Source organism: Acomys russatus, chromosome 12 (assembly GCF_903995435.1).
Source record: "Acomys russatus chromosome 12, mAcoRus1.1, whole genome shotgun sequence".
In the NCBI taxonomy this organism is placed as follows: Eukaryota; Metazoa; Chordata; class Mammalia; order Rodentia; family Muridae; genus Acomys; species Acomys russatus.
Genome location: NC_067148.1, coordinates 5,088,301 through 5,100,318, shown reverse-complemented (window position 1 = coordinate 5,100,318; position 12,018 = coordinate 5,088,301). Strand labels below are relative to the sequence as shown.

General features: G+C 36.7%; 1 pseudogene; it reads left to right on the top strand.

Moving 5' to 3' along the window:
* The first annotated feature begins 635 nt into the window (after window positions 1-635).
* Window positions 636-10,326, top strand: LOC127196139 (tubulin alpha-4A chain-like; annotated as a pseudogene).
* The last annotated feature ends 1,692 nt before the right edge of the window (window positions 10,327-12,018 follow it).

The following is a 12,018-nucleotide window of genomic DNA, read 5'->3' as shown; positions in this document are numbered from 1 at the left end:
ACCTCTGCTTTACTGGGACAACAGACATTTTTCAACCAGGACTGAAGAGTATGTTTTGATTAAGAAGGGACTATCATTATTGAGGTGAAGTCTTCTAGGAAAGAATCTATGTGCCAGAGGTAGCCAAGATTTAACCTCAATCTGGAAGTTAAACTTGGTCATAAGAAGAGTTTTCCCAGTGATAGTAGTTTTCAAGGTGTGATGGGATCATAGAGAACAGCTGAAACTAGTCACTATGAGAAGCTAGAAGAAGCCATTGGTGAAGATGCAACTTCAGTTATAGTTAAAACCCTAGAACTGAAGAGGTGATGCAGAGATGTTGAAGATTTGCACCATAAAGAGAACCCAGGAGAGGATAATGGTGAAAGTGAATCCCAATTATAGGAAAAGACCCAGCATTTTGAAGAGATCAGCACCATTGGAAGACCACAAAGAACAGCATTAACCATAATGTACAGCAAACTGAGTCCAGGAGACCAGGTGTGTGTGCTGCGGACCCTGAAGCCAGAGAAGTGAACCAAATGCTTTGGATGCCATGAATGAAACACAGACATTGGACACTGAGTTATTGACTGTGTTGGATTTCGGCTTGTTTTGTTCAAACCGTGAGTGTGCCCTAGTTCTTGCCACCTGAAATGAGAAAGTATTTAACTGGTTTTGATTTTACGGGATCTCACAGTTGAGAAATTCTGAACTTTTAAAGAGATTTTAGAGCTTTAGAGATATTAGATTTTAAAACCAAAATGGATTTTTTTAACTGAACTCTTAAAGTGTTTGGACTTGTAAAGACTGTGACACGTTAAGTTTATAAAAAGTTTTTCTGTGATATAGATATTAATATGAGACTTGAAAGTAAATTAGAATGGAAAGTTAAGAAATGATGTATTTGTGTGTCAGATTGATGGGGGGTCAATTGTGCTAGGTAGTTTTATAATAACTTGATACAAAGTCTAGATACAAATGGATAGTGTCATTTTAGAGGAGGGAACCTCAATAAGAAGATGCCATTAAACAACCAGGCTATAGGTAAAATTCTAAGGCATTTTCTTATTTGATGTTTGATATGTTAGGGTCCAGCTCATCATGGGTGGTGACATGCCCAGGCTGATGGTCCTGCATGTTATAACAAAGCAGTCTGAGCAAGCCATAAAGATCAAGTCCATAAACAGTACTCATCTATGGCTTCTGAATCAGCTCCTGCCTCAAGGCTCCTGCCAAGCTTGAGTTCCAGCTCTGACACTGTGTTGGACATCACATGGAAGCATAGACCAAATAAACTTATACTTCAAGTTGCTTATGATTATTCAGTTTCAACAGAGCAGTTGAAAATCTAAGACAGCTCTTGCCTTTCATTAAGGAGATATCTTTTAAAAAACTGTGAATATTGCCCCTAATCATTCCTAAAAATACCACTGAAGTTACTTTCAAACTGTTAAATGTCCCACATAGAATCATCAAACAAAATCCCACATAGAGTGTGTTATAAAACATTACTTTGCATTTTCTGCCAACTTCTATAACAAAATAATGAGAGTGATATGTCAAATCAAATTTTATTATGTGCTTCAACTTCAAGAAGGATAAAAGTTTAGACATATTCAGATCAAATGTTAACTTTGGCCTGTTCTTTGATTTATTGCCTGAATTTTGTTCTTTATTCTTTTTTGTTTTAATAACAAAAATGCATCTGTGACTTTTGGAATAAGCTACTCTTGATTGTGCTCAGAATAAGAAATATATAAAGCAAGAAATAAATGCACATAATTTCAGCTAAAATGGCCATAGCTTTATGGTAAATGTGAACACTGGATGCATGTATATAGAACAATGAAAATATATAGTCCAAAGTACATTTTATCAATAATTTATCTTATTTTAATAAAAATTTAAAGTATTTAAATTTAATAATATATATTGGTTATCTGTAATTTTAATTATTTGCCTGGTGAGTCTTTTTGACTCCCCCTATTCATGTCTTCTCCCTAACCTGACATATGTAGCCTTTGATGCCACATCTACTACCCCAGTTTTGTCTGTCCACAATTGTCTACATTAGAGCCATGTCTACAGCAAGATCAACCTACCCGTCACCACACACAGATTTTCATAACAGAGCAGGACTTCCCACATCATTCTTGAGGGTCTAGCTGATAAATCTTCCTGTCCATCTCTGTTCACCTCTGTTCACACACCCTCCTCCAAGCCATCATATCTAGCCCACATCCTGTGCTACAATTGACCTCTAGGCTTGAACCTGGACATTCTCTAATTGCTCTCTAGCCATTAGGCTCCTTCCACACCATCTCTAATCTTCCCACAGAGCCAGATCTACTTCCAAACACCAGGTTTTGACCAGGAGATAAATCATACACACAAGCCCAGTCCCCTCTGTCTATCTGATTTCAGACATAGAGACCCAACATGCCCAAGTATCCTCTCTTCTGCCCCAACCTGATCTTGCACATCAGACTTAGAAATAAAAAATATTTGCACATACTTGTGTTAGATTTAAAAACATGAACAATACGAAAAGTCATGCCGGTGCATTTTCTTCAAACTTGGCTAATCTTATAGCAATATTTTACAATGGGAATTTTTTTAGATGAACCTCAACACACAGGACTTAAGAGAACATTTATAAACCTCATTAAAGAAGACACAAAGAATGAGCTTAAGGAAATTAAGGACAAAGAACTTAAGGAGAATAAAAGCCTTAATGATGCTCAAAAAACACAAAAATAAGGCTACTGGAAATGAAAAAGAGAATCCAGGACTTAAGAACAAAATTCAACAATGATATAGATACACTGAAGAGAATTCAAACTGAAATGAAGATGGAACTGAAAACCCTGGTAACTAACTAGAAGTCTCAAAGGGAATCTTTACAAGTAGAATGAATGAAAGAGAATATAAAACGTCAGGACTCAAAGATAAAGTTGAGGATATAGACCCAATAATCAGTAAATACAAATAAAAAGTAAAAACACTAAAGAACATACAGAAAATATAAAAATGACAACAACAAACCCTTTGGAGTATAAGCATGAGTGATGGAAAAGAATCCCAAGTCAGTGCTGTAGAGAAGATCTTCAACAAGGCCACAGAAGCAAAGTTGCCTAAACTTAATAAAGACACATTCATACAGATACAGGAATCACAAAGAACACAAAGTAGACAAGATGAGGGGAAAAATTCCCATTGCATATCATATTGAAACCACTAAGTAAGTAAGAAGGACAAAATAGAGAGTACTGAAAGTTGAAAGTAAAACAAAACAAATTAAAAAATGAAAAGTCACATTTAAAGGAAATCTATCAAAGTAAAGGCTGATTTCTCAAATAAAATACTGAAAGAGAAAGGCGTCTTGAGCAAGGCATTCCAAATCAAAAAGACTATGCTTGTCAGGAAAAGTGTCTGCCATAGTTAAAAGAATGAGAAACATTTTCTATTCTGTAAATAGCTTATTTCCAACAAACCAAACCTAACAAAAGTACAGAACCCAATAACGAGAGTCCAAGAGAGAAATAAGAATAGTAAAGAGATGATAAAAAAGTAAAGAAATATGAAGCCACATTATTAAAATACGAAGTATGACTGAGTAAACAAAGTGCGAAAATTAACAACAAAATCAATACATTCACTTCAAGAATAACTTTAACTGTCAATTGGTCAATTATCCAATCACAGGATTCATCAATGGATAAAAATATAAAATTCATTTCTCTGGTGTCAACAAGAAACTTCCTAGCTTTAAAAGTAAACATGGCATTAGAGGAAAAGGGTGGACAAAAGTACTCCAGTCAAATGGGACTAGGAAGCATTCGGGCATTACCATTTTAATATGTGGGAAAAATAGACTTCAAACAAACCTAATCAGAATAAATAAAAAGAGACACTTCACTCTAATCAAGGGAACAGTTAGCCAGGAAGACATTACTATCCTAAATATATATGTAACATACATCAAAGGAAGAGCAGATATCAACAGAATATTCTATCCAAGCACCAGAGAATACATTTCTACTCAGCTTCACAGAAAAGCATATTAAAATAGACCTCATCCTGGGATGTTAAGAAAAATCTTTAAATCTGATTACAGTAAATAAAAATAAAAATATGGTACAACACAAACACACACACATATACATTGAATTCAGTCCTCTAAGATAAATATAGGTTATAAGTGCTTACAGTAAAAATGCAGAAAGTGCACAAGTGAATGACTTAATTTTGCCACTCAAGAAATTGAAGAAACAAAAACAAACCAAATCTCAACAAAGCCTACTTCCAAAACTGATAAAATTCATAGAAGAAATAAATAAAATAGAAACAAAGAAAACACTACAAATCTAAAAGCTGGTACTTTAAGAAGATAAACAAGATTGGTATATACTCTGCTGTCAATATTAACTAAGAAAGAGGGGACCCAAATTAAAAGAATCATAAATTAATTAAAAGACAAACATTTCAACAGACACCAAAAATTTCAGAATTTTACATGAGAATATATTTTAAAACCTGTAGGATATTAACTTGGAAAGCCTAAAAGAAATAGATATCAAGATCCAGCCAAACCATAGATATCAAACTAAGAAGTCAAAAACCTAAGCAGAGCCATAACTAATGAGCAGATTGAAATAGTAATAAAAGTTCTTCGACTTAAAAACTCCATAACCAGATGAATTCACAGCAGAATTCTACATGAAGTCCTTCTTAAATAATTTATAAGATGAAAGGTTCACGGGGAGTAGGAGGAGGAGGAAGAGAGAGGAGGAGTGGGGGAGTGGGGGAGAGAGATGGGAGGAGGGAGCAAGGGAGAGAGAAAGAGAGAAAGAAAGAGAGAGAGAGAGAGAGAGAGAGAGAGAGAGAGAGAGAGAGAGAGAGAGAGAGAGAGAGGAGACAGAGACAAGCTAGTTTCATGCAGGTATCCATACGAGGTATAGGCACACAACAGCAACAACAGATAACTTATAGGCCATTGTCCCTGGTGAACTGAAAAATGTTTTACACCTGCAAACAGAATAGAGACACCCATCAAAAATTCTATACCATGTTCAATCTGGCTTTATGCCTAAACTGCAGGGATAGTTCAACAAAAGCAAGTCAATAAATGTAATAAACCACGTAAACTTACTTAAAGACAAAAGATCTTTAATCAAAGATCATCTCAATAAACATAGAGAAAGTTATTGACAAATTTAACATTCCTCCATGATTAAGTCTCCTAGAAAATTTAGGTTTAGAGGGGATGTGGGCTAGGAAGCACACAGAATGGAAGAGAATTTTCTAGCTATCTATCTGACAGGATTAACTTCCAAAATACACAAAGAACACACACACACACAAAAAAATCAAACTAAATCAAAACCAACTTCTCATTCAAAAAGTGTGTCTGAGATCTGAACAGAGAGCTCTACTGTAAGGAGAAATAACTAAGAAATATCCAAACATACTGATTGTTGAATTGCAGAGTTGTGGGCCCCAGTCCCAATGGACAGATCTAACTATTCACACACTCCCAAAACCAAGGCTTGGAGGACATTGTGGGGAAAAAAGTCAGAAAGATTAGGAGCTAGAGGACTGGGTGTTTTCGATGGATCTTTTGTCTTCTTCATAATGTCAGAAGTTATACCCTAAAGTTTCATCAACACGACTGCTTAAACATGAACTGAACAAGGACAGTGACAGTAGGCTTGCCAAGATGAATGTGGAAATGCTATTCTGTACCCTACACAAAGAAATATTAGCAATCAAGGAGTGCTGAAAGCAGGAGAAACAGTCTTCCCCAGTGTAGAGCATTTCATTGTTTACACAATACCAAATTGTCAGTCCTGACATCACACACACACACATATATATGTATATATAATTACATTTATACAGCACTATATAGACTAAGAGAGTGGTTTGATTCTAACGCTGCAGCATTTTCATTTTTAAGAAAAACGATTATATGAGCTGCTAGTTCATCCACCGTAGCACATGGAGCCCTTATAATATGTTCTGTAGCTCAAATATTATGGTTAATTTAGAAGCAAACATCTTATTTTTAAGCCTTGCAGTTTGTTTATTTATACATGCTAATCACTATAATGTGAGGTATATTTCAAAATGTTTACTTTTAATATTTCAAATTAATATTTTACATAATATAAGATTTTTGTCCAAAAGTCTTTTTCCCTATTAAATTTGTCTCAGGTGTTCATTGGATTAGAACATCAATGTGAGACATATGCTAAAATGATGACTCAATTTCAAGATGAAGACTTTTATAATAAAAGAGTTTTATCCAAAATGCTCCATACTTACTGATTTTAATCTCAGGAATTTATGGTGTTAAAGCTCCTCTCATTGTTTACAGATGTTTGGATTATAATGATGATGAGCAGAAAAGGGTGTAATACAAAAAGCAATACAAAAATTAATGTAAGTAAGAAATGTCACTTGACATATTAGCAGAACCAGCATAAGAAATCAGTGCTTTAAGTGAACCAATGTGTCTCCCATTACACAGCTAAAAATCAAGCAACAATCTTAGTATGTAGACTAAAAGTGTCTGAAAAGCTATGCTACAATTCTGATGTATGTTTCATGTTCACTTACTACAGAAGTTTATTAAACAACATATAGTTTGACAATTTGTTAACTCAAAATTGGACATTTGTGTTGTAATACGTACAAAATTGCACCTTCTAAATGACATTTATAGACATGCATGGTCGATCTTTCAGGAATAAGATTCTACTTATTATTTACAAGAAACAGAAGCATTACCTTTGAGGGAAGTCTGATATGAATCAAAATATTTCCTGCAAGGTGCTGTGGATTTACCTCTCACTGTCCTGGTGGCCGATTGATGACATCATTGTCTTAAAATCTACTCACCCCACTATTTCATAGTCTACTATGTGAATGATTCACTTAGATTTTGTAATTTTAATAAAGTTTCTCTTAATTGATTTGTAACATAAAAATTTTGCATATTTTAGATGTTTAAATACATGGAGAGAGCTGGAAGAAATATATACAATACTATGATAAAAGCCCAGGGATGAGGTATGAAGTGTAAGGCATTGACGTAGAAATCATAATCATTAGCTGAGGCAAATAGAGTCATAATTTTTATTGGAATGCTAATCTCCTGCTAGATGTTAGCCTGCTTATTTGTTTACAGTTGATTATCAATATTGGAATTACTAGTTTATCCACCTGTGGCTCTCATTTGAAATCGTTGGGGTCAGAGAAAACATGAGTGATTCCTGCATTTATCTGCTCTGTAAGTTGTTTTTCTTCTTTAAAAAGCAGAGCATTTTGAAGAACTTATGTGGGTGTGGTTTGAGAAAGGACATGGTATTAGGCCTCAATGGTAGCAGAAAAATGAGGCAGTCAGTAACATTGTGTGTACAGTGAATTAAAAAAAAAAAAGTGAGTGGAAATGCAATGGACCAAAAATCCTTCAGGTTGCTTCTATTAACCATTTCATCCAGTGAGATTCCCCCTCCTGAAAGTTCTGCACATTCCACAACAAAGCCAACTGTTCAAGCTCATAACCCATCAGGGTATGGTAGTTGATTTCAAACCACAACACTGTATTTCTTTGAATATATTTTTATTAAGAATACAAAGTATGTCAAAAAATTTGAATATATGTTTCAAATGTTTAATGTTCTCTAAATTTTTCAGGTGCAATATATTAAATTGTTCATGATATGAGGATTGACAATATTCTAATGTCCCCCAGTGATAGTTGCTTCAATCAGTGGATATTTAACAATATCAAGAGATCTGTAATAGTAGACCCTTAGTTAATTCAAGTTAATTATTTAACTCAAGATAGGACTACCTAAGTCTCTTCTTGTTGTGTATAAAAAATGTATCATATCACAACACATAACTTAAAAATACATTGTAGAAATTTAGACATCTTAGCAATAAATTATGGCCATCTCCAGATAACAACACCACAAATATTTGTTTTCATATTCATATTTTTTACTTTATCTTTTCTATATAAGCATCATACCTTGTTTTAATTCTAATCAGTCACTTCAATCTTATTTCTAATCCAATCTGTTCTAATCTAGGTTTTTCAAAGCGGAGATGAATCATTTATTATTGTTATAATGGTTTTCTATAAGTCCCAGGATGATAACTTATTTAAAAAATATTTCTTGTAATAAGAATAAAAATATCAACATGGCCTCAGGCTGCAGCACAGACCACAGACATCCATATGGTCTTTGGTTGTAGCACAGCCATGGATATCAACAGAGACCCAGGTTAAGTAGCATGGACACAGACATAGCCTGTGGTGGCAGCATGGACCCAGGCACAACCATGGAATTGGGTGACTGTGCAGGCAGCTCATTCACATCAATAGGATGCTGGTGGAAGCATGGCCCATGGGCATCAACATACCACCTGAGGCCGTGGTGATGACCATGGTCCGAGATGTCTTTGAAAGCCTTGTCTGAGTCCCTGGTTCTCCTACAGCTGGGAGCTGTGTTTATGGTCTAAGCTGCTACTAGAAACAGTGTTGAGGCTCAGGATCTCTGCTTCCACTGACTGTCAAAAGAAAACAGAATACCTTTCCTGTGAGAACAATGACTAGAAATGCACAGCTGAGAGGGACGGCTCCTGTGACAAACCCTCAAAGAAGCAAGAGTCTAGAAAGGAAGCTAATTGAAGGGAACTCTTATAGTGTGGTGGGGCTGCTGAAGTTTAGCACTGCAAAACTGATGGCTTCTGGCAGGATATGGAAAGGGAAGAACTATTTTATTTAAGAGAAAGTCCACTGAGAGTTTGAGCATGCTCCAGTGAGTATTTAGATAATGCAAATTTGACCTTTATTTATTTTTAATAATATTCTTATTTTGACTTTTTTTGTGGTGGGAGGTCACAAATGTTGGTGGCAGGCATGAAATGACTGGGAATAAATGTTGTGGGGTCCCTGGTTTAAAATACCTAAAGAATAAACTAAAACTGTAATGTAAAAATTTTTTAAATTAAGATTTCATGAGATCCATGTCCTTGACTGTACATGAGATACACAGCCCAAACTAGTCCATGTGTAGCAGGCAGGTGTCCAGATGGGCAATGCCTGCTGCGAGTTCTACTGTCTGGAGCATGGGATTCATCCTTATGGGGAGTTGCCCAGCAATAAGTCCATTGGTGGAGTGGGTAAATCCTTCACCACTTCTGTCAAACTGGAGCTGGAAAGCATGTGCCTTGGGCAGTCTTTGTGGTCTAGAGCCTACTGTAATTGATGAGATTCAAAGTGGCCCATACCACCAGCTCTTCTACCTAGACCACCTTATCACTGGGAAAGAGATGCAGCCAAGAACTATGCTGATGGCCACTACACCATTGGCAAGGAGATCAGCGACCCAGTACTGAACCGGATCCACAAGCTGTCTGATCAGTAAACAGCTTTAGAGCAGGCACCAGCTCCAACTTCACCTCTCTGCTGATGGAGTGGCTTTCTGTCGACTATGGCAAGAAGTCCAAGCTGGAGTTCTCCATCTACCCAGCCCCACAAGTGTCCACAGCTGTAGTGGAGCCCTACAACTCCATCCTGACCACCCATACCACCCTGGAACACTTAGACTGTGCCTTCATGGTAGACAACATGGCCATCTATCACATTTGCCACTGCAACCAAGATATTGAGAGCCCTACCTATACCAAACTCAATCACCTCATCAGCCAAATTGTCTCCTCCATCACAGCCTCCTTGCGCTTTGATGGGGCCCTCAATGTGGACCTGACAGAGTTCCAGACCAACCTGGTGCCCTACCCTCGGATCCACTTCCCCTTGGCCACCTATGCACCAGTCATTTCTGCAGAGAAGGCCTACCATGAGCATCTATCAGTGGCAGAGATCAACAATGCCTGATTTGAGACCGCCATCCAGATAGAAAAGTGTGACCCTCGGCATGGCAAGCACATGACCTCCTGCCTGCTATACCAGTGAGATATGGTGTCCAAGGATGTGAACACTGCCATCAAGACCACAGTCAGCATCCAGTTTGTGGGTTGGTGCCCCACATGCTCCAAGGTTGGTATCAACTACCAACCACCCATTGTGGTGTTTGGGGGTTACATGGCCAAGGTGCAGCATGTAGTGTGCAGGCTGAGCAACACGATTGCCAGTGCTGAAGCCTGGGCCCACCTGGACCTGATAATTGCCAAGAAGCCTTTGTACACTGGTTTGTGGATAAACACATGGAGGAGGGTGAGTTCTCTGAGGATATGTCTGCCTCAGAAAGGGGTTAAGCGGACTTAGGCATCAACACCTGTGAGGATGAGGATAAAGAAGAAGAATAGACATCTACTTGGAGCCTGTTCACTGTGTTTATTGCAAAATCATCTCAAAATAAAGTCTTCGATGGTTAAAAAACAAAAACAAAAAAAAAATTAATTAAAAGTATGCAAAGGAAAAAAAAGAATGAAAATATAATATATGAGGTGACATGATGGCCCAATGGTTATTTTACAGATGACACAGGTTCAATTCTTAGTACACACATGGAGGCTCAAAACGTACAGGGTAGGTCACAGCATTCTGTAACGCCATCCAGGAGATCTGATATCATCTTCTGACAAGACACACAGGCTCCCAAAACACCCATACATGATTCATTTATACAAAAATTGCAAGAATTATTCTTTTTCCTTTATTTCCTAAAGATTATTTATTAATATTTTAATAAACATGGTTATATTCCTTTATTTTAATTGAAAATAATAATTTCACGTGAATAGAGGGTAATATAATGCTTCAATCTTTGTATTTTAAAATAAGGTTGACTCATGATAATTATCTTACTGATCATTTTATTTACCTGCCTGTTTTACCAGATTTTAAGGAATAACCATTACAAAGAACTTGCATTGATCATATTCGAAGAGCATAATACGTTTGAATTGTAGTACATACAGAATCCAGGAAGCTAGAAAAGGGAAATAGGGAAAAATAATTTAAGCAAGAGAGGATAACAGAACATAAGGAATGAAAAGAGTGAAGGAAAATAACTTAAGGAGGACATTTAGCATGAAATGGGAAGGGAGCCCAGGACAGAAGAAATGGAGAGCGAATAGCTAACATTAAGGAACATTTGCCTTCCCGTGCTATGCTGCATCTGGCAACAGCTGTTTTCTAAAAATATTGACTGTTCTACCGGGCCAAAAAGAAAGTTGATAAAACAAAAGTTTATATTAGATTATACTTATCAGGTGTGTTTTAGACTGTCTAAAATGATTTGGAGATGCCTACTAGGATTAAAACAGAGGCACACATCTAGCCACAGCACAGAGAGCAAGAGGTTGTGGAATCTTCATCCCCTAAGAAGACTACCTACAGCTCCTGCCTCCAGGTTCCTGCCTTGAGGTCCTTCCTGCCTGACTTATTCAGTGATGGACTGTGATGTGAAGCTAAAAGCTAAAATAAACCCTTTCCTCTCCAAGCTGCTTTTGGTTATGGTATTGTACCCAGTAATATACACTTAAAATAAGACACATACACTCCACAAAGTTTCATGGATCATAATAGAAAAGGGAATAGAGAAAGTTTAAGAACCAGAGACCATGGTACATTGACTACATTAAAACAGTGTCTTAAACAGAGAAGGTGCCCATATGAACTATCAGAGAGTGTGACAGTATGCACATGACCTGTGCAAACTCAAAACATACCATCCCAACAGAAAGGCTGACATTAGTAACAAAGTTTCACTCCTAACCCAGAAGCTATTGGCAAATTATAGGTACTAAGAGATGGAAATAAATTTTTAAGGATATAACCACTGGTAAATCAGCCACAACCCAGTGGAAGGCCACACATCCAAGAATATATTGGCAGCACAAAGCTCAATGTATGTGAAAACAAAGAAAGAGAAATAAAACACAATTATAGGTGGCTAGGGAGTGGGGTGGATCTTGCGAGGGTTTGGAAAGGATCTAAATATGTTCAAAATGCATTTTATGAAATTCTCAGAGAACTAACAATATATTTTTAAA